Genomic DNA, 18,490 nt, shown 5'->3' with positions numbered 1-18,490 from the left:
GATAGATAGATAGATAGATAGATAGATAGATAGATAGATAGATAGATGGATGGATAGATAGATAGATATAGATAGATAAGCTTATGTGGTACAGGGACAGAAATATTAGGACCTAACATTTTAAATGAGGGTGGAGATAGACGGTAGATGAAAGAAGAGTAACAGAAGGGCTAATAAAAACCAAAAATATATGAAGAAGCCATGTGAAACATGCTGGTTTGAAAGCTAATTTAAACATATTTTAATGACTTGAGGAGCTGGAGCTATGGATAGGCCAAAGGACTGGATGCACTTCTGAAGCATTTTTCTAACTCTTTATAATTCCTATCGTTATATTCCGATCAGGTGCCTTTTTCTGATCTCCATGAGAACTCCACCCATGTGGTCCACAGATATACCACGAAGCAAAACTCTCATGTACATGAAATAAAAATAAAAAAACATTTTTGAAAGTGAATTTGAACAGCAGCACTCCATGAAGTGAACCACATTGTTCCTAGAAGATATAGCTTAATGAAGGTAAATCTCAAAGGCAGGTACCATTTTCCTCCGCATGAGGTCAGAGAGACCAAAGAAGAGCCCAAAACAATACCAGCTGCTACTTTTGCTCTTAGTTACCATCATAACCAAATGCTAAAAATACCTTATAAGATGTGGTCATTGGTACAATAGCTGCTGTTGGAAGTAATTTGTCATCCCCAGTTTATTTTAATCTCTTAATCTTTCAGTGTTCTCTGATTATATACTTATGGTTCATTTATATTTATTCTGATTAGATACATATTTCATCTTGAATTTGTGAGTTATTATATTTTATTTGGTAAATAATACTTTTGTGATTATCTTTTCAAATATAGTGTTCTCTTTCTTGCGTTTTTGATATGTCAGATTTACACATATTGAATCTTTTTTTCTGTACATCCAGTATGACTTATCATTACATTTTTCATCATTTCATCTTCTGTTTGGCTTGGGTGTTTCTTATTATATCTTCATCTTTACTGAGCCATTCATGCTTTTATTGAGCACACTTGGTGGTCAAATATATGCAGCAGATTTAAATTTTCTTTATTTTATTTTATGGCTCAAACCCAAGTTTGATATTCAGCATCACATGGGGGATAAAGGCAATTATTAGCAACTCGTAATTTGTATTCCACTTTGGAACATAAGAACATAGTTTGTAATTTCTTAATTAGTCAGATGAACTTGAATATGGTTTATATTCACTCATTGCTGTCACAAAAAAATTATACTTTATAAAAATAATCACACTTAAAGTGATGTGAAGTCGTAACTTTAATTAAATATTCAGCATATACAATTTGATCTACTTCTTAAGACAACAAAAATAAGGGTCAAGTGCTAGTAAAAGCAAAGAAACAAAATACAGAAACTAAGGAGATGCTTTTTTGCATTTGCCTGCACAATAGCTGATAGAAAAAAAAAAACTTATATGTCTGGTATTGCCACAGTGACAAGTCACATTGTTCATTAATTTTTTATATTAATCACAGGTTATTTACTTTGTATCCCAGATGTAGCCCCCTCCTTCATTCCCTCTCAATCCCACCATCCCTTCCTCATCTACACCTGCCCCTTTCCAATTCCACTGTCAAGGGAGGTCCTCCTTCCCTTCCATCTGAACCTAGCTTATCAGGTATCTTCAGGACTGTCTGCCAAAGTCCTCCTCTGTGGCATGACTATTCCTCTTTCTGGGGTGGGGGGGGGAGTAAAGGAACCAGTCATTGAGTTCATATCAGAAATAGTTCCTGTTTCAAAACCTCTAAGATGGATAAACATACTGAAATATGTGCACCTACAGAAGCTAAACAAGAAAGGTCCTAGAGTAAGATAATCAATCCTCATTTAGAAAAACAAATAGGATGGACATGGGAAGTAGGAGAAAGCAAGTAACAGGACAGAAGCCTACCACACAGGGCATCTGAAAGACTCTACCCAGCAGTGTCTAAAACCTTCAACAAGCCACATTTTTAAAGCTGACGTTCTTATTAGCTGAAGAGCAAAGTTGGCATAACTGATGAGTTGCAGCCAGGTTTGTGGCTCCTCTTTCATTTTGTTTTTGTTTTTGTTTTTAATATACATTTTTAATTTTTTTGTTTTTTTATTAATTACACTTTATTCACTTTGTATCCCCCATAAAACCCTCCCTCCACCCCTCCTAATGCTACATTCCCTCCTCCCCTTCTTCACACAAGCCCCTCCCAAGTCCACTGATAGGACTCTTCCTTCTTCCTTCTCCTCTCCTTCCTTCTGATCTTAGTCTATCAGATCTCATCAGGAGTGGCTCCATTGTCATCTTCTGTGGCCTAGTAAGACTGCTCCCCCCTCAGGGAGAGGTGATCAAAGAACAGGCCAATCAGATTATGTCAGAGGCAGTCCCTCTTCCCATTACTATGTAACCCACTTGGACACTGAACTGCCATATGCTATGTCTGTGCAGAGGTTCTAGGTTATCTCCATGCATGTAACTTGGTTGGAGTATGAATCTCTGGAAAGATTCCTGTGTTCAAATTTTCTGGTTCTGTTGCTCTCCTTGTGGAGTTCCTGTCTTCTCCAGATCTTACTATTTCCCTCTTCTTTCATAAGATTCCATGCACTCTGCCCAACAGTTGGCCATAAGTCTCAGCATCTGCTTTGATACATGCAGGGCAGAGGCATTTCAGAGGCCCTCTGTGGCAGGTTCCTAACTTGTTTCCTATTTTCTTCTTCTTTTTATGTCCATCCTCTTTTCTTTTAAGGATGGAGATTGAGTATTTTAGTCAGGGCCCACCCTCTTCATTATTTTCTTTAGATGTACAGATTTTAGTAGGTTTATCCTATATTACATGTATATATGAGTGAGTATACACCATGTGTTTCTTTCTGCTTCTGTTACAGCTCACTCAGGATGATCTTTTCCAGGTCCCACCATTTACCTACAAATTTTATGATTTCTTTATTTATCATTACTGAGTAATACTCCATTGTATAGATGTACCACAGTTTCTGCATCCATTCTTCAGTTGAGGGGCAACTGGGCTGTTTCCAGCTACTGGCTATTACAAATAAAGCTGCTACAAACATGGTTGAGCAAATGTCCTTTTTGTGTACTTGAGCCTCTTTTGGGTATATGCCTAGGAGTGGTATGGCTGGATCTTGAGGAAGCGCTAGTCCTAGTTGTCTGAGAAGGCGCTAGTTGGATTTCCAGAGTGGTTATACAAGTTTACATATACAAGAACCTTTCTCCCACCAACAATGGAGAAAGGTTCCCCTTTCTCCACAACCTCTCCAGCATGTGTTGTCCCTTGAGTTTTTCATCTTGGCCATTCTCATGGGTGTAAGGTGAAATCTCAGGGTTGTTTTGATTTGCATTTCCCTAATGGATAATGAGGTTGAGCATTTCTTTAAGTGCTTCTCTGCCATTCGATATTCCTCTACAGAGAATTCTCTCTTTAGCTCTTTTCCCCATTTTTTGAGTGGATTACTTGGTTTGCTGCTTTTCAGCTTGTTTAGTTCTTTATATATACTGGATATGAGTCCTCTGTCAGATAAAGGGTTGGTGATGATTTTTTCCCAATCTGTAGGCAGTTGCTTTGTTTTGATGACGGTGTACTTTGCTTTACAGAAGCTTTTCAGTTTCATGAGGTCCCATTTATTGAGTGTTGCTCTTAGAGCCTGTGCTGTTGGTGTTCTGTTCAGGTTGTTTTCTCCTGTACCAATGAGTTCTAGGGTATTCCCCACTTTTTTTTCTAGCTGATTTAATGTGTCTGGTTTTATGTTGAGGTCTTTGATCCACTTGGACTTCAGTTTTGTGCACGGTGATAAGTATGGATCTATTTTCATTTTTCTACATGTAGACATCTAATTGGACCAGCACCATTTGTTGAAGATGCTATCTTTTTTCCATTGTATGGTTTTGGCATCTTTGTCAAAAATCAGGTGTCCGTAAGTGTGTGGGTTTATTTCTGGGTCTTCTGTTCGATTCCATTGATCCACCATTCTGTTTCTATGCCAGTACCATGCAGTTTTTATAACTGTTGCTCTATAGTACAGCTTGAGATCAGGGATGGAGATACCTCCAGAAGATCTTTTATTGTAGAGGATTGTTTTAGCAATTCTCGGTTTCTTGTTATTACATACGAAGTTGAGAATTTTTCTTTCCAGGTATGTAAAGAATTGTGTTGGCAATTTGATGGGAATTGCATTAAATCTGTAGATTGCTTTTGGTAAGATGGCCATTTTTACTATATTAATCCTGCCAAGCCATGAGCATGGGAGATCTTTCCATCTTCTCATATCTTCCTCTAATTCTTTCTTCAGAGACTTGAAATTTTTTTCATACAAGTCTTTGACTTGCTTGGTTAGGGTTACACCAAGGTACTTTATGTCATTTGTGGCTATTGTGAAGGGTGTTGTTTCTCTAATTTCTTTCTCAGCCCTTTTGTCTTTTATATACAGGAGTTGCTACTGATTTTTTTGAGTTAATTTTGTATCTGGCCACTTTGCTGAAGGTGTTTATCAGCTGTAGGAGTTCCCTGGTAGAGTTTTTGGGGTCACTCATATATACTATCATATCATCTGCAAATAGTGATAATTTGACTTCTTCATTTCCCATCGGTATCCCCTTGATCTCCTTCAACTGTCTTATTGCTCTAGCAAGGACTTCCAGCACTATGTTGAAGAGATATGGAGACAGTGGGCAGCCTTGTCTTGTCCCTGATTTCAGTGGGATTGCTTTAAGTTTCTCTCCGTTCAGTTTGATGTTGGCTATAGGCTTGCTGTATATCGCCTTTACTATGTTTAGATATGTGCTTTGTATCCCTGATCTCTCCAATACTTTAAACATGAATGGATGTTGGATTTTGTCAAATGCTTTTTCAGCATCTAGGGAGATTATCATGTGTTTTTTTTTCTTTCAGTTTGTTAATATGGTGGATCACATTGATGGATTTCCACATATTGAACCACCCCTGTATACCTGGGATGAAGCCTACTTGGTCATAGTGGATAATATCTTTGATGTGTTCTTGTATTTGGTTTGCAAGTATTTTGTTAAGTATTTTTGTATCAATGTTCATAAGGGGGATTGCAATGAAATTCTCTTTCTTTGTTGAGTCTTTGTGAGGTTTAGGTACCAAGGTAACTGTGCCTTCATAGAATGAGTTTGGTAATATTCCTTCTGTTTCTATTTTGTGGAATAGTTTGAAGAGAATTGGAGTTAGCTCTTCTTTGAAGGTCTGGTAGAATTCTGCGCTAAAGCCATATGGTCCTGGGCTTTTTTTGGATGGGAGACTTTTGATGACTGCTTCTATTTCTTTGGGGGATATAGGACTATTTAATTGATTTACCTGGTCCTGATTCAGCTTTGGTAAGTCAAATCGATCAAGAAAATTGTCCATTTCATTTAGATTTTCAAATTTTGTTGAGTATAGACTTTTGAAGTAAGTCTTAATGATTGTTTGGATTTCCTCAGTGTCTGTAGTTATGTCCCCCTTTTCATTTCTGATTTTGTTGATTTGGGTGGTGTCTCTCAGCCTTTTAGTTAGCTTGGCTAAGAGTTTGTCAATCTTGTTGATTTTCTCAAAGAACTAGCTCTTGGTTTCATTGATTCTTTGAATTGTTTTATTTATTTCTAATTGATTGATTTCAGCCCTGAGTTTGATAATTTCCAGCTGTCTACTCCTTTTTGGTGTGTCTGCTTCTTCTTTTTCTAGGGTTTTTAGGTGAGCCATTAAGTTGCTAGAATGAGCTGTGTCAAATTTCTTCTTGAAGGCACTTAGTGCTATGAACTTTCCTCTTAGCACTGCTTTCATTGTGTCCCACAAGTTTGGGTATGTTGTGTCTTCATTTTCATTGAGTTCTAGGAATACTTTAATTTCTTTCTTTATTTCTTCCCTGACCCAGCTGTCATTTAGTAACAAGTTGTTTAGTTTTCATGTGTGTGTAGGCTTTTTGCTATTTCTGTTGTTGTTGAAGTCCAGCTTTATTCCATGGTGATCAGACAAGATACAAGGGATTATTTCAGTCTTCTTGTATGTTTTGAGGCTTGCTTTGTGACCAACTATATGGTCTATTTTGGAGAAGGTTTCATGAGGTGCTGAGAAGAAGGTAAATTCTTTTGTGTTTGGGTGAAAACTTCTGTAAATGTCTGTGAGGTCCATTTGATTCATGACTTATGTTAGAGATATTGTTTCTTTGTTTAATTTCTGTTTTGTTGACCTGTCCTTTGTTGAGAGTGGTGTGTTGAAGTCTCCCACTATTAATGTGTGGGGATCTATATGTGGTTTAAATTTTATCAATGTTTCTTTTACAAATGTGGGTGCTCTTGTATATGGGGCATAGATGTTCAGGATTGTGATGTCTTTCTGGTGGAATTTTCCCTTGATGAGTATGAAGTGTTCTTCCCCATCTCTTTTTATTAATTTTGGTTGTAAGTCTATTTTATCAGATATTAGAATGGCTACTCCTGCTTGTTTCTTGGGTACATTTCCTTGGAAAGTCGTCTTCCAAACTTTTACACTCAAGTAATATCTATCTTTGTGCCTTAGATGTGTTTCTTGTATGCAACAGATTGCTGGGTTTTGTTTACGTATCCATTCTGTTAATCTATGTCTTTTTATTGGAGAGTTGAGTCCATTGATGTTGAGAGAGATTAATGACCACTGGCTGTTAGATCCTTTCATTTTGATGTTGGCCGTGATCATAAGGTTGTGTGCTTGGTTGCTTTTTGTTTTACTGTAGTAAGGTTAATTATTTCCTGTGTTTTCTTGACAGAAGCTAATTTTCTTGGGTTGTATTTTCCCTTCCATTATCTTCTGTAATGCTGGATTTGTGTGTAGGTATTGTTGAAATTTGTTTTTGTCATTGAATATCTTGTTTTCTCCGTCTATGAGGACTGAGAGTTTTGCAGGGTATAGTAGCCTGGGTTGACATCTGTGTTCTCTTAGGGTCTGCATGATATCCGTCCAGGCCCTTCTGGCTTTCATAATCTCTGTTGAAAAGTCATGTGTGATTCTGATGGGTTTGCCATTATATGTTACTTGGCCTTTTTCCCTTGTAGCTTTTAGTATTTTTTCTTTGTTCTGTATCCTTACTGTTTTGATTATTATATGGCAGGAGAATTTTCTTTTCTGGTCAAATTTGTTGGGTGTTCTGTAGGCCTCATGTATCCTTATTGGCTTCTCCTTTAACTTGGGGAAATTTTCTTCAATGATTTTGTTGAAAATATTTTCTGGGCCTTGGAGAAGGGAGTCTTCTTTTTCCTATAAAACCTATTATTCTTAGGTTTTGTCTTTTCATATTGTCATGGATTTCTTGGACGGTCTGTGTCAGGAATTTTTTGGATTTAACATTTTCTTTGACAGAAACATCGATTTCTTCCATTGTATCTTCTACACCTGAGATTCTTTCTTCCATTTCTTGTAGTCTGTTGGTTATGTTTACCTCTGTAGTTCCTGTTTTTTTCCCTAAATTCTTCCTCTCCATTATTTCCTCCATTTGTGTTTTCTTTAATTTTTCCAGTTCTATCTTCAGGTCTTGAGTTGTTTTGTTTACTTCCTTCACCTGTCTGCTTGTATTTTCCTCTTTTTCTTTTAGTTCCTTCAACTCTGTTCCTTTTATTTCTTTCAGTGATTTAATTATTTCTTCTCTGATTTAATTATTTAATTAAGCTGTTTGGCAGCATCTTCCAGTATTTCTTCAAGGATGGCCATAATCTGCTTGTCTTTAACTTCCTCCATTTCTTTATGGATAGCCATGATCTGTTTGGTTTTATCTTCCTCTAATTCTTTACGTATTTTATTTGTTTCCTCTATTATCGTCTTCATCATCATCGGTGTAAGGTCATCTTCTTGATTTTCTATTATTCTGTGTTGTCCAGGTCTGTTCGCCCCTGGATGGCTGGGTTCTGGAGATGCCATATTGCTCTGTCTTTTGTTGGTTGAGCTTTTACGCTGACCTCTACCCATTGGACTGATTTAGGTGTTGGCTGTTAGTTTCTGTGCTTCCTGGAGTCCTGAGGTAAGGAGAATCCCCTTGGCCGGAAGATGATTTTTCCTGAAGGAGTCCTCCTCTGCTTTTTGGTTATGGTCATTGTATGGCCAGTGTTTCTGAGGAATTGCCACTGCTCACCTCAGGTTTATAGCCCTGAGTAGTAGCTGTGGTCTTTGTTAGGCAGAGGGGGATCTCACCCATAGAAGTTCTCAAGACAGCTGCCCCACTGCTGGGTTTCTCGTTATAAATTTAGTGTGCTGCTCACTAAATTTTCAGGTACAGTCCTCTTGAAGAACCTGCTGATTCCCTAGCTGTGGGGTTTTCTCCCAACAGTGAAACTCAGTCTGTTATCCTGGAGCACACAGTTCTGTCCGGGAAAGTGAGAGGTGTGCCCATCAAGTCTCTGGGCCAGAGGCTGAGTGCTCCGCTCTGGGCCTGGAGAATGTGTACCTAGGTTGAGTTGGCACCTGGGAGCACTACTCTGGTGTGGAGGCTGGGTGCCTCACTCTGGACCAGAAGCTGTGTGTCCCTGTCTGGGATGGTGGCTGCAGGCACTGCTCTGGTCCAGACGCTGTGGGTGCAGCCCTCTTGAAGGACCAGGGATTCCCACAGTTTTGTCAGTCTAGCTAGCGATAACTGGTTGATCCTTGGCACAGTATCTGAGGGCTGCTGTAATGGCTCTCTGGCTTTTGTAGGTCTGAGGATGCAGCTGTGTGTCCCAGCACCCTAGGGGAACTCAATAATGGTAGCTGAGGACAGCGCTCCTGCCTGCATTAGAGCCTAGAGTCTGCGTGAATCCAGGAAGTCTTTTGGTGCTGGGTGTCCTGAGCGTTAGACCTGATGATCCCCTCCGCTGGGGGTTTCCTCCTGCCAGAGACACCCAGTCTTTGCTTTGGGTACCGCTGTTCTGTCTGGGGTGGCGTGTAGAACCCACAGGCACAGATGCCCGCTTGTGGCTCCGCCTTTCTGGCCGTTCGGAGCCTTGGCAGCTGCCTAAACTGGGTTATTTTTCCCGAGACCTTTTTGGGGTGGGGGTGTCGGCTAAGTGCTCTGAGATCAGACCAGCCATTTCCCTCCCTGTGGGTTTGCACCTGACAGTGAAACAGTCTCTGGTGCCCTGGTGCCCACAGTTCTGTCTGAGGCAGCGAATCAGGCGCGCAGTAGGGCTCTGTGCAGGTCCTGGGTCCCTGGCTCTGGCTCCGGGCTGGCTCCTGGGGCGCCCGCGGAACCCGAGTCTTTTCCAGGGGATGTCTGGGTGACCTAAGGTCGGTCCCAATTGTTTCTTGCTCCGTGGGGTTATCTCTGGACTGGAAAATCCAGTCTGTGGTATTGTGGGCCCACAGTTCAGTCTGGGACAGTGACCAGATCATGCTGGCGTGTAGCTCTGGGCTGGTGACCAAGCACCTGGTGGAACCAGGAGCCCTTCTGCGGTTTAGCCGGGTGAGTTAAATTGATTGAATCCCCCACCGTGGGGTATCCTCTCACCTGTGAAACACAATCACTTGTGTTTTATGGCCGCGAGTTCTGATTGCTGGTCACTGTGTCAGTCCTGCTGTGCTGCTCCTCAGAATGAGAGTCCTCCTTGCGCCGCCATCTTGCCCCCCAAAATCGATTTCCTTATTTTTTATTGCTCAGTAATATTCCATTGTGTAGATGTACCATAATTTCTGTATTCATTCTTCAGTTGAGGGGTATCTGGGCTGTTTCCAGCTTCTGGCTATTACAAATAAAGCTGCTAAAAACATGGTTGAGCAAGTGTCCTTATTGTGTACTTGAGCCTCTTTTGGATATATGCCTAGGAGTGGTATGGGTGGATCTTCAGGAAGCACTATTCCTAGTTGTCTAAGAAATCGTCAGATTAATTTTCAGAGTGGCTGTACAAGTTTACATTCCCACCAGCAGTGGAGGAAGGTTCCCCTTTCTTGACAACCTCTCCAGCATGTGCTGTCACTTGAGTTTTTCATCTTGGCCATTCTGATGGGTTTAAGGGGAAGTCTCAGGGTCGTTTTGATTTGCATTTCCCTGATGGCTAATGAGGTTGAGCATTTCTTTAAGTGTTTCTCTGCCATTCAATATTCCTCTATCGAGAATTCTGTTTAGCTCTGTTTCTATTTTTTAATTGGATAACTTGGTTTGTTGCTTTTCAGCTTCTTTAGTTCTTTATATATACTGGATATTAGTCCTCTTTCAGATAAAAGGTTAGTGAAGATTCTTTCCCAGTCTGTAGGCATTCGTTTTGTTTTGATGACAGTGTCCTTTGCTTTACAGAAGCTTTTCAGTTACATGAGGTCCCATTTATTGATTGTTGCTCTTAGAGTCTGTGCTGTTGGTGTTCTGTTCAGGAAGTTTTCTCCTGTACCAATGAGTTCTAGGCTCTTCCCCACTTTTTCTTCTAACTGATTTAATGTGTCTGGTTTTATGTTGAGGTCTTTGATCCACATAATTTTTTTCTGTTTTTTTAAATTCTTTATTAATTACACTTTATTCACTTTGTATTCCCCACATGGTTCCCTCCCTCCTCCAGTCCCAATGCCTCCCTTCCTCCACCCTTTGCATGCATGCCCCTCCCCAAGTCCACTGATAGGGGAAGTCTTCCCCTATCTTCCTTCCTTCTAATCCTAGTCAATTAGCTCTCATCAGGAGTGGTTGCATTTTCTTCTTCTGTGGCCAGGTAATGCTGCTTCCCCCTCAGGGGGAGGTAATCAAAAGCAGGCCAATCAGTTCATGTCAGAGACAGTCCCTGTTCCTATTATGATGGAACCCACTTGAATACTGAACTGCCATGGGCTACATCTGTGCAGGGGTCTTAGGTTATCTCCATGCATGATCTTTGTTTAGAGTATCAGTCTAAGGAAAGATCCCTGTGCTCAGAATTTTTGTTCTGTTGCTCTCCTTGTGGAGTTCCTGTCCTCTCCAGCTCTTACTGTTTCCCACTTCTTTCATAAGATTCCCTGTACTCTGCCCAAAGTTTTTACATTAATTACATTTTATTTGCTTTGTATCCCAGCTGTAGTGCCCTCCCTCATTCCTTCCCAAACCCACCCTCCCTTCCACATCAACTCCCATGCCCCTGTCCATTTGTTTTTTATTATCCTATATTATCAATTTCCAAATATTTAACAAATTTCTTGTTCAATATCGACAGTTGTTGTTTTACAAATATTAGAGAGATTGAAAGACCTATAAGATCATTGAATTCATCCCCTTGGCACTGTAGGTAAAGCAAGTGAAGCAATACTATTATTTTTGTCTATTATATTGGGCTTGGTCAATTCTAGTGAAAGAAATGTGAGGTGAAATGGGTGATGTACCTAGATTATAGAGAAGCTTGTTGGCAGGAAGTGTCATCATCTCTTTTTTTCATTATCAGTTTGAATATCACTAATCATTAAGTACATTTTGGTGTGCCTGATACATATTTTTAGATATATATAAGGATTAAATTATAATTTCATTCAAATCCCATATTCTAGTTGCTTTTAGCCCTCACCCGATAATCAGACAAATTCAAGAAATAATGATCCTAAAGCCATATATATATATTTTTTAAAGAAATATATACATATATATATGACATCCTCTTTTATATAGGAATATAAATTTCCCAAATCTTGAACTCTTGCTGAGGTGTAAATATGGCAAAGCAGTCTTGTACTTTCAATTTCTTCACTAATTCTTCCACTTTAGTGATCCCCTTGGTAACAGACTAACCAAGCATCTGTGCTGTGTATTCAAATATCTGTTATGTATATTCATTATTCTTAATTAAAATGAAAATTTGGAAATTTAGATCTTTCTTTTTCTTTTAGATACTTCTTTTTCTTCTCCTATATAAAAAAAAAAAAAAAAAAATCCCAGGACCAGATGGTTTCACCACAGAATTCTACCAGACCTTCAAAGAAGATCTAACAACAATACTCTTCAAACTATTGCACAAAATAGAAACAGAAGGAACATTACCAAATTCATTCTATGAAGCCACAGTCACCTTGGTACTTAAACCTTACAAAGATCCAATGAAGAAAGAGAATTTCAGGCCAATCTACCTTGTGAACATCGATGCAAAAATGCTCAACAAAATACTCAAAAACCAAATACAAGAACACATTAAAGATATTGTCTCGTATGACCAAGTAGGCTTCATCCCAGGAATGCATGGGTAGCTCAATATACGAAAATCCAACAATGTAATCAACCATATAAACAAACTGAAAGAAAAAAAAAAAAAAACACATGATAATCTCTTTAGTTGCTGAAAAAGCATTTGACAAAATCCAACACCCATTCATGTTTAAAGTCCTGGAGACACAGGCACTTACCTAAATATAATAAAGACAATATCTAGCAAGCCTACAGCCAACACCAAAATAAATGGAGAGAAATTTAAATTAAACCAACTGAAATCAGGTACAAGGCAAGGCTGTTCACTTTCTACATACCTCTTTAACATAGCACTTGAAGTCCTAGCTAGAGCAATAAGACAAATAAAGGAGATCAAGGGGATTCAGTTTGGAAAAGAAGTCAAAGTCTCACTTTTTGCAGATGATATGATAGTATACATGAGTGAACACAAAAATTCTACCAGGGAACTCGTACAGCAGATAAACACCTTCAGGAAAGTTGCTGGAAACAAAATTGACTAAAAAACAAAACAAAACAAAACAACAACAACAAAAAAAAAAAAAAACAAGAGTCATCCGATATACAGAAGAAAAATGCACTATGAAAGAAATTAGGGAAACAACACCCTTAACAATAGCCACTTAGGACATAAAGTACCTTCCAGTAACTCTAAATAAGCAAGTCAAAGACTTGTATGAAAAAAAACTTCAAATCTCTGAAGAAAGAATTAGAAGAAGATATCAGATATCAGAAGACGGAAAGATCTCCCATGCTCATGGCTTGGCAAGATTAACATAGTAAAAATGGCCATCTTACCAAAAGCAATCTACAGATTCAATGTGATTCCCATCAAGTAACCAACAGAATTCTTTACAGACCTTGAAAGAAAAATTCTCAACTTTATATGGAAAAACAATAAATCCAGAATCCCTAAATAAAATCCTCTACAATAAAAGATCTTCTGGAAGTATCTCCATCCCTGATCTCTAGCTGTACTATAGAACAACAGTAATAAAAACTGCATGGTATTGGCATAGAAACAGGCTGGTAGACCAATGGAATGGAAGAGAAGACCCAGAAATAAACCCACACAGTTATGGACACCTGATTTTAGGCAAAGATGCAAAAACCATACAGTGGAAAAAAGAGCATCTTCAACAAACGGTGTTGGTTTAACTGGATATCTATGTGTAGAAAAATGCAAATAGATCTATATTTATCACCCCGCACAAAACTAAAGTCCATGTAGATCATAGACCTCAACATAAAAACAGACTCACTAAAGCTGTTGGAATAAAAAGTGGGGAATACCCTTGAACTTATTGGTACAGGAGACAACTTCCTAAACAGAACATCAACAGCACAGGCTATAAGATCAATAATCAATAAATGGGACCTCATGATACTCTAAAGTTTCTGTAAAGGAAAGGACACTGTCCTCAGAACAACGTGACCTCCTATACATTGGGAAAGGATTTTCACCAACCAATCTGACAGAGGGCTAATATCCAGAATATATAAGGAACTCAAGAATTTAAACAGCAGCAAATCAAATAATTGAATTAAAAAATGGGGTACAGAGCTAAACAGAGAATTCTCAATAAAGGAATATCAAATGGCAGAGAAACACTTAAAGAAATGCTCAAAATCCTTAGTTATCAGGGAAATGCAAATCAAAATGACCCTGAGATTTCCCCTTAAACCCATCAGAATGCCTAAGATCAAGAATTCAATACATGCTGAAGAGGATGTAGGGAATGTGGAACCATCCTCCATTGCTGGTGGGAATGTAAACTTGTACAAACACTATGGATACCAATTTGGCACTTTCTCCGATAATTAGGAATAGTGCTACCTCAAGGTACAGCTATACAACTTCTAAGCAATATATCCAAAATGTGCTCAAGTATACAACAAGGACATTTGCTCAACCATGTTTGTAGCGCTTTATTCATAATAGCCAGAAGTTGGAAACAACCTAGATGTTCCTCAGTTGAGGAATGGATACAGAAATTGTGGTACATTTACACAATGGAATAAGATTCAGCAATTAAAAACAAGGAAATCATGAAATTTGCAGGCAAATGGTAGGATCTAGAAATCATCCTGAGTGAGGTATCCAAGAAGCTGAAAGGCACACATGGTTTATACTCACTTATAAGTGGATATTAGATATATTATATAGGATAAACATACTAAAATGTCTACACCTAAAGAAGCTAAGCAAGAAGGAGGACACTGGAGAAGACGCTCAATCTTCATTCAGAAAGGTGAATGGGATAGACATTGGGAGAAGGTGAAAATAAGATAGGAGTCTACCACATAGGGCAGCTAAAAGACTCTACCCAGCATAGTATTAAAGCAAATGCTGAGACTCATATCCAATCATTTTGCAGAGTTTAGGGAATCTTATGAAAGAAGGGGTAGATAGAAAAACCTGGAAGGTTCTGAAGCTCAACAAGGAGAACAGCAGGATCAAAAAATCTAGGCCTAGGCTTTTTTCTGACACTGATACTCCAATCAAGGATCATTCATGGAAATAACCTAGACCCCCTTCACAGAGGTAGCCTGTGGCAGCTCAGTCTCCAAATGGCCTCCCTTGTCAAGGGGAGCAGGGCTGTCTCTGACATGAACTCAGTGGCTGGCTCTTTGATCACCTCCCCCTGAGGGGGGAAGAGCCTGACTAGGCTGCAGAGGAAGACTATGAAAGACAGTCCTGATGAGACCTGGTAGACTAGGGTCAGATGAACGGGGAGGAGGTCCTCCACTATCAGTGGTCTAGGGAAAGGGCACGGGAGGAGATGAGGGAAGTAGGGAGGGCAGAATTGGTAGGGGACAAGGGTGTGGCTACAGCTGGGATAAAAGGTGAATAAATTGTAATAAATAAAAAATATTCCAAATGCAATATATTGTGCAGAAACAGATAAATTTTATAACTACAAATAAAAAATAATTCCTAAACTTATTATGTAATACTTAATTAAAGCCAAAATAATTTTATAACATAAGCTTTGTAGCTAAATCTAGCTATATGCAAATAACAATCTCCCTAGGCAATATTCAACATCACCTTTTATGAACAAAATAGAAGATAAATGTATCAAGAAAAATCAAGGTGCTATGTGGTTAATAAACCTGGGTCTGGCAATAGTTTCTTTCTGAATTCTTGAAACAGAATCAAATAAAATGAAAGTGTTCCCTTCATACCTTCATATATCATATATTTAAATTTTTCATATATTATTTGTCAAGTATATAGAACCAAACATTTTATGAAAATATTTTAACATATGTTCAAATTATTGTAGAATAAATTACAGATCCCACTCACTTGTACATAATGACAGGCATATTCCAAACTAAGAAATATTTGTATATAACAATGTGTACTATGTGGTCATCATTCAAATGTCATTTGCAATACATGAATTTATAATAAGCTCAACCTCTAAGAACCTACTGAACTTACACTTTTTAGGATGGTGTTCAGAGTCAGGCTTAAATTATAGCTTTCATATGTAGAATCAAATAGTGAAACATTATTTACACAATACTTTGCCTTTTGCATGCCTTGGCTATGTAACCTAATGTTAGGTATTACTTGAATAATAAAAATTGTATCGAGTATTCATGTCATTGAAATACTGTAAATATATATTACCCTAGCAATTGCTAGAGGAAAGTAAACTCCGTTTGGTAGAGTTGTTCAGGTATTGCCAGAATTGCAGATTTTAAAAACTATCACTCAATCTCAAGTGGGCATGTTTTGCAATGTAGCTTTTTTTTTTTCTTTTGAGTCACCCATATTCCTGTAAGTAATTCCTAATAAAATCATTGATCCATGATGCTAGACTTTGGAGGAATAATTTCTTGGACTGTCATAAGCAATCTATCTCGAGTGAATAGACATTTACTCAGAAAAGTCATGCACCAAAGAATAATAATATGGGTCCACATGTGTTACCTTGTTGTATTGATAGCAATAATTTATCTCTAGAGAGTTTAGCAAGGCAAAGAATTTGTGGTAGGAAACAACAACAGTAGGTAAAAAAAAAAAAAAAACAATAATACAAAGGAGCACACTGAAAGATGTATAATTTTTTTGAGGAAGAATTTTATGCATATTTCACTTTCTATAAGGAACATTGATTTCTAGATTCCAATCTACTAGATCTTTTATTATAACCATAAATCTATCATTCATTTGACCATGAGATCATGGAATTTTCTCATGAGAATTTTTATATGCTAACCGTGATTATATTTTGATGGATCATTGCCCATTTCTTGCAGTCTCTAAAAAGAGAACCTCTTTGAATGTGATGTTCATCCTCATAGCCCCAAAATGTTAGTGGGCATGTACTGGATTTATTATAAAATATTCTCTGTTGGTGTTTAATTAAATACCCTGCTAAAGAACACCTAATGGTTCTCTTGCTCTCCTTGTGGAGTTCCTGTCCTCTCCAGATCTTACTGTGGACTATGCATGGAGATAACCTAAGACCCTTACAGATGTAGTTCATGGCAGTATAATATCCAAGTGGTTTCCATTGTAATAGGAACAGGAACTGTCTCTGACATGTCTCTGACGTGATTGGCCTGCTCTTTAATTACCTCCCCCTGGGGGGAAGCAGCATTACCAGGCCACAGAAGAAGACAATGCAGCCACTCCTGATGAGACCTAATTGACTAGGATCAGAAGGAAGGAATAGAAGACCTCCCCTATCATTGGACTTGGGGAGAGGCATGCATGCAGAGGGTGTAGGAAGGGAGGGATTGGGACAGGAGGAGGGAGGAAACCATGTGGGGGATACAAAGTGAATAAAGTGTAATTAATTAAAAAAAATAGAACACCTAATGGATCTGGGTGCTGTGGAACATGCCTGTAATTCCAGAACTCAGGGAGGCAGAGACAGGTGGATCTTCGTGAGTTCTAGGCCAGCCTGGTCTACAAAGCTAGTCCAGGACAGTCAAAGCTACACAGAGAAACTCTGTCTTAAAGAGAAAGAAAAAGAGAGAGAAAGTCTAATGGTAAATTTGAGCACATTTTTCAATGTCTTGTATGCTCCCTTACCCATCACCTAGCAAATGCTGTCACTGCAATCCTATGCTATATTCATAACTGGTAAGGAAATTTCTTTAAACATAAGAAAACGGACTGGTTGAAATGCTATTTAATTGTTGTAACTAGTCATAAAATAGTTGGTCTTCAAGTTCAGAGGTGTCCATGGATTTGCTGAAGAACATTAGGTTTCGCCAGGCCCGGTGCGATAGACGGCAGCCAATCTTGCTTTGAACAAGTATTTTCTGTTCTTCTTGAGTGCCCTGCTATCCCCAGCCAGTTCATGTGCCATAATTTTTAAATTATGTCTAGCTGTACTACTTATATAAATATAAATTTGAAAATTAAATCACAAAGAGAAAATAAAAATAATTGCAGATATTCAACTATATTGTTTTACTAATTTAGGAGCCTACAACCCTGAGTGCTACAATGATGAACTGGGAATCAACTCTGATCCTAGACTTTCTTTTCAGTACTTTTTGAAGTTTGGCCACATTTCATAACCCCTCTTTCTCATTTTCCTTATCTGAAATTTAAGGAGGTTTTACTAGATGATTCATAAAGTCCCTTCCAGGTAGAAATGTCTGTGATTCTTTACCATGCAAAATAACGTGGAGAAGTGAAATAAACATGCAGAAGTAGCAAAAGATAAACAACGCTCAGTATTTTGTTCTGTTTCTCTAAGTATTTCAAACAAAAATTATTCCTTAATCCTAAATCACCAGGAAAACTGTCTGAGCTCATACTCTGCTCTGAGTGCCAGTCAGAACTCTATTTTTCCTCATACATTGTGAATCTAGTAAACTAAGTTGAACAGAATGCTAGATTGAGCTATGTGAAATTGGCATCCACTGCACTTTCATTAAAATGATCCACATTCCCTGAGGCAGAATCAGAACAAGGCACACAAATATAAATAAATGGAAATTTTCAAGGCTTGTTTGTACATATATATTCTAGTTCAAACATGAAGATGCTGAAATTTAGAAAATATTGAATGTCAAAACTGGCCATTTAAAATCTCTTCTCACTTCCAATTCACTCTGTGATTTTCTTTTTTAGCAATGCTTTTTAATCACCACCTTCACCAAAAACAAGTTTAAGTGTCACTTCAATTCGTTTGCACTTTTACTTTACCAGCTTTTCTTGCAGAATTTTCTTGCCTTAAATCATTCAGATTTGGTTCCAATTTATCAACCCTGGGGCTGAATTTTTTTTTTTTTTCACACCAACATAGCAGTGAAACAAGGCTATGTTTAGTTGGGTTCTTTAAAGGATATTTGAGCTCTCACTAAAACAGTGTATGTA

The 18,490-nt window shown here is 38.2% G+C and overlaps 1 long non-coding RNA gene across 1 annotated transcript in view; it reads right to left on the bottom strand.

Annotated features, from left to right (window-relative positions):
• Positions 1–18,490, bottom strand: part of LOC129673612 (uncharacterized) — a 272,464-nt gene that overhangs the window by 769 nt on the left and 253,205 nt on the right. The gene's annotated exons all lie outside the window — the stretch shown is intronic.

This window comes from Psammomys obesus, unplaced genomic scaffold (genome assembly GCF_907164565.1).
Source record: "Psammomys obesus unplaced genomic scaffold, mPsaObe1.curated_primary_1811, whole genome shotgun sequence".
Classification (NCBI taxonomy): domain Eukaryota; kingdom Metazoa; phylum Chordata; class Mammalia; order Rodentia; family Muridae; genus Psammomys; species Psammomys obesus.
The sequence above is the reverse complement of the archived record's forward strand: the minus strand, read 5'-3'. Positions and strand labels throughout refer to the sequence as shown.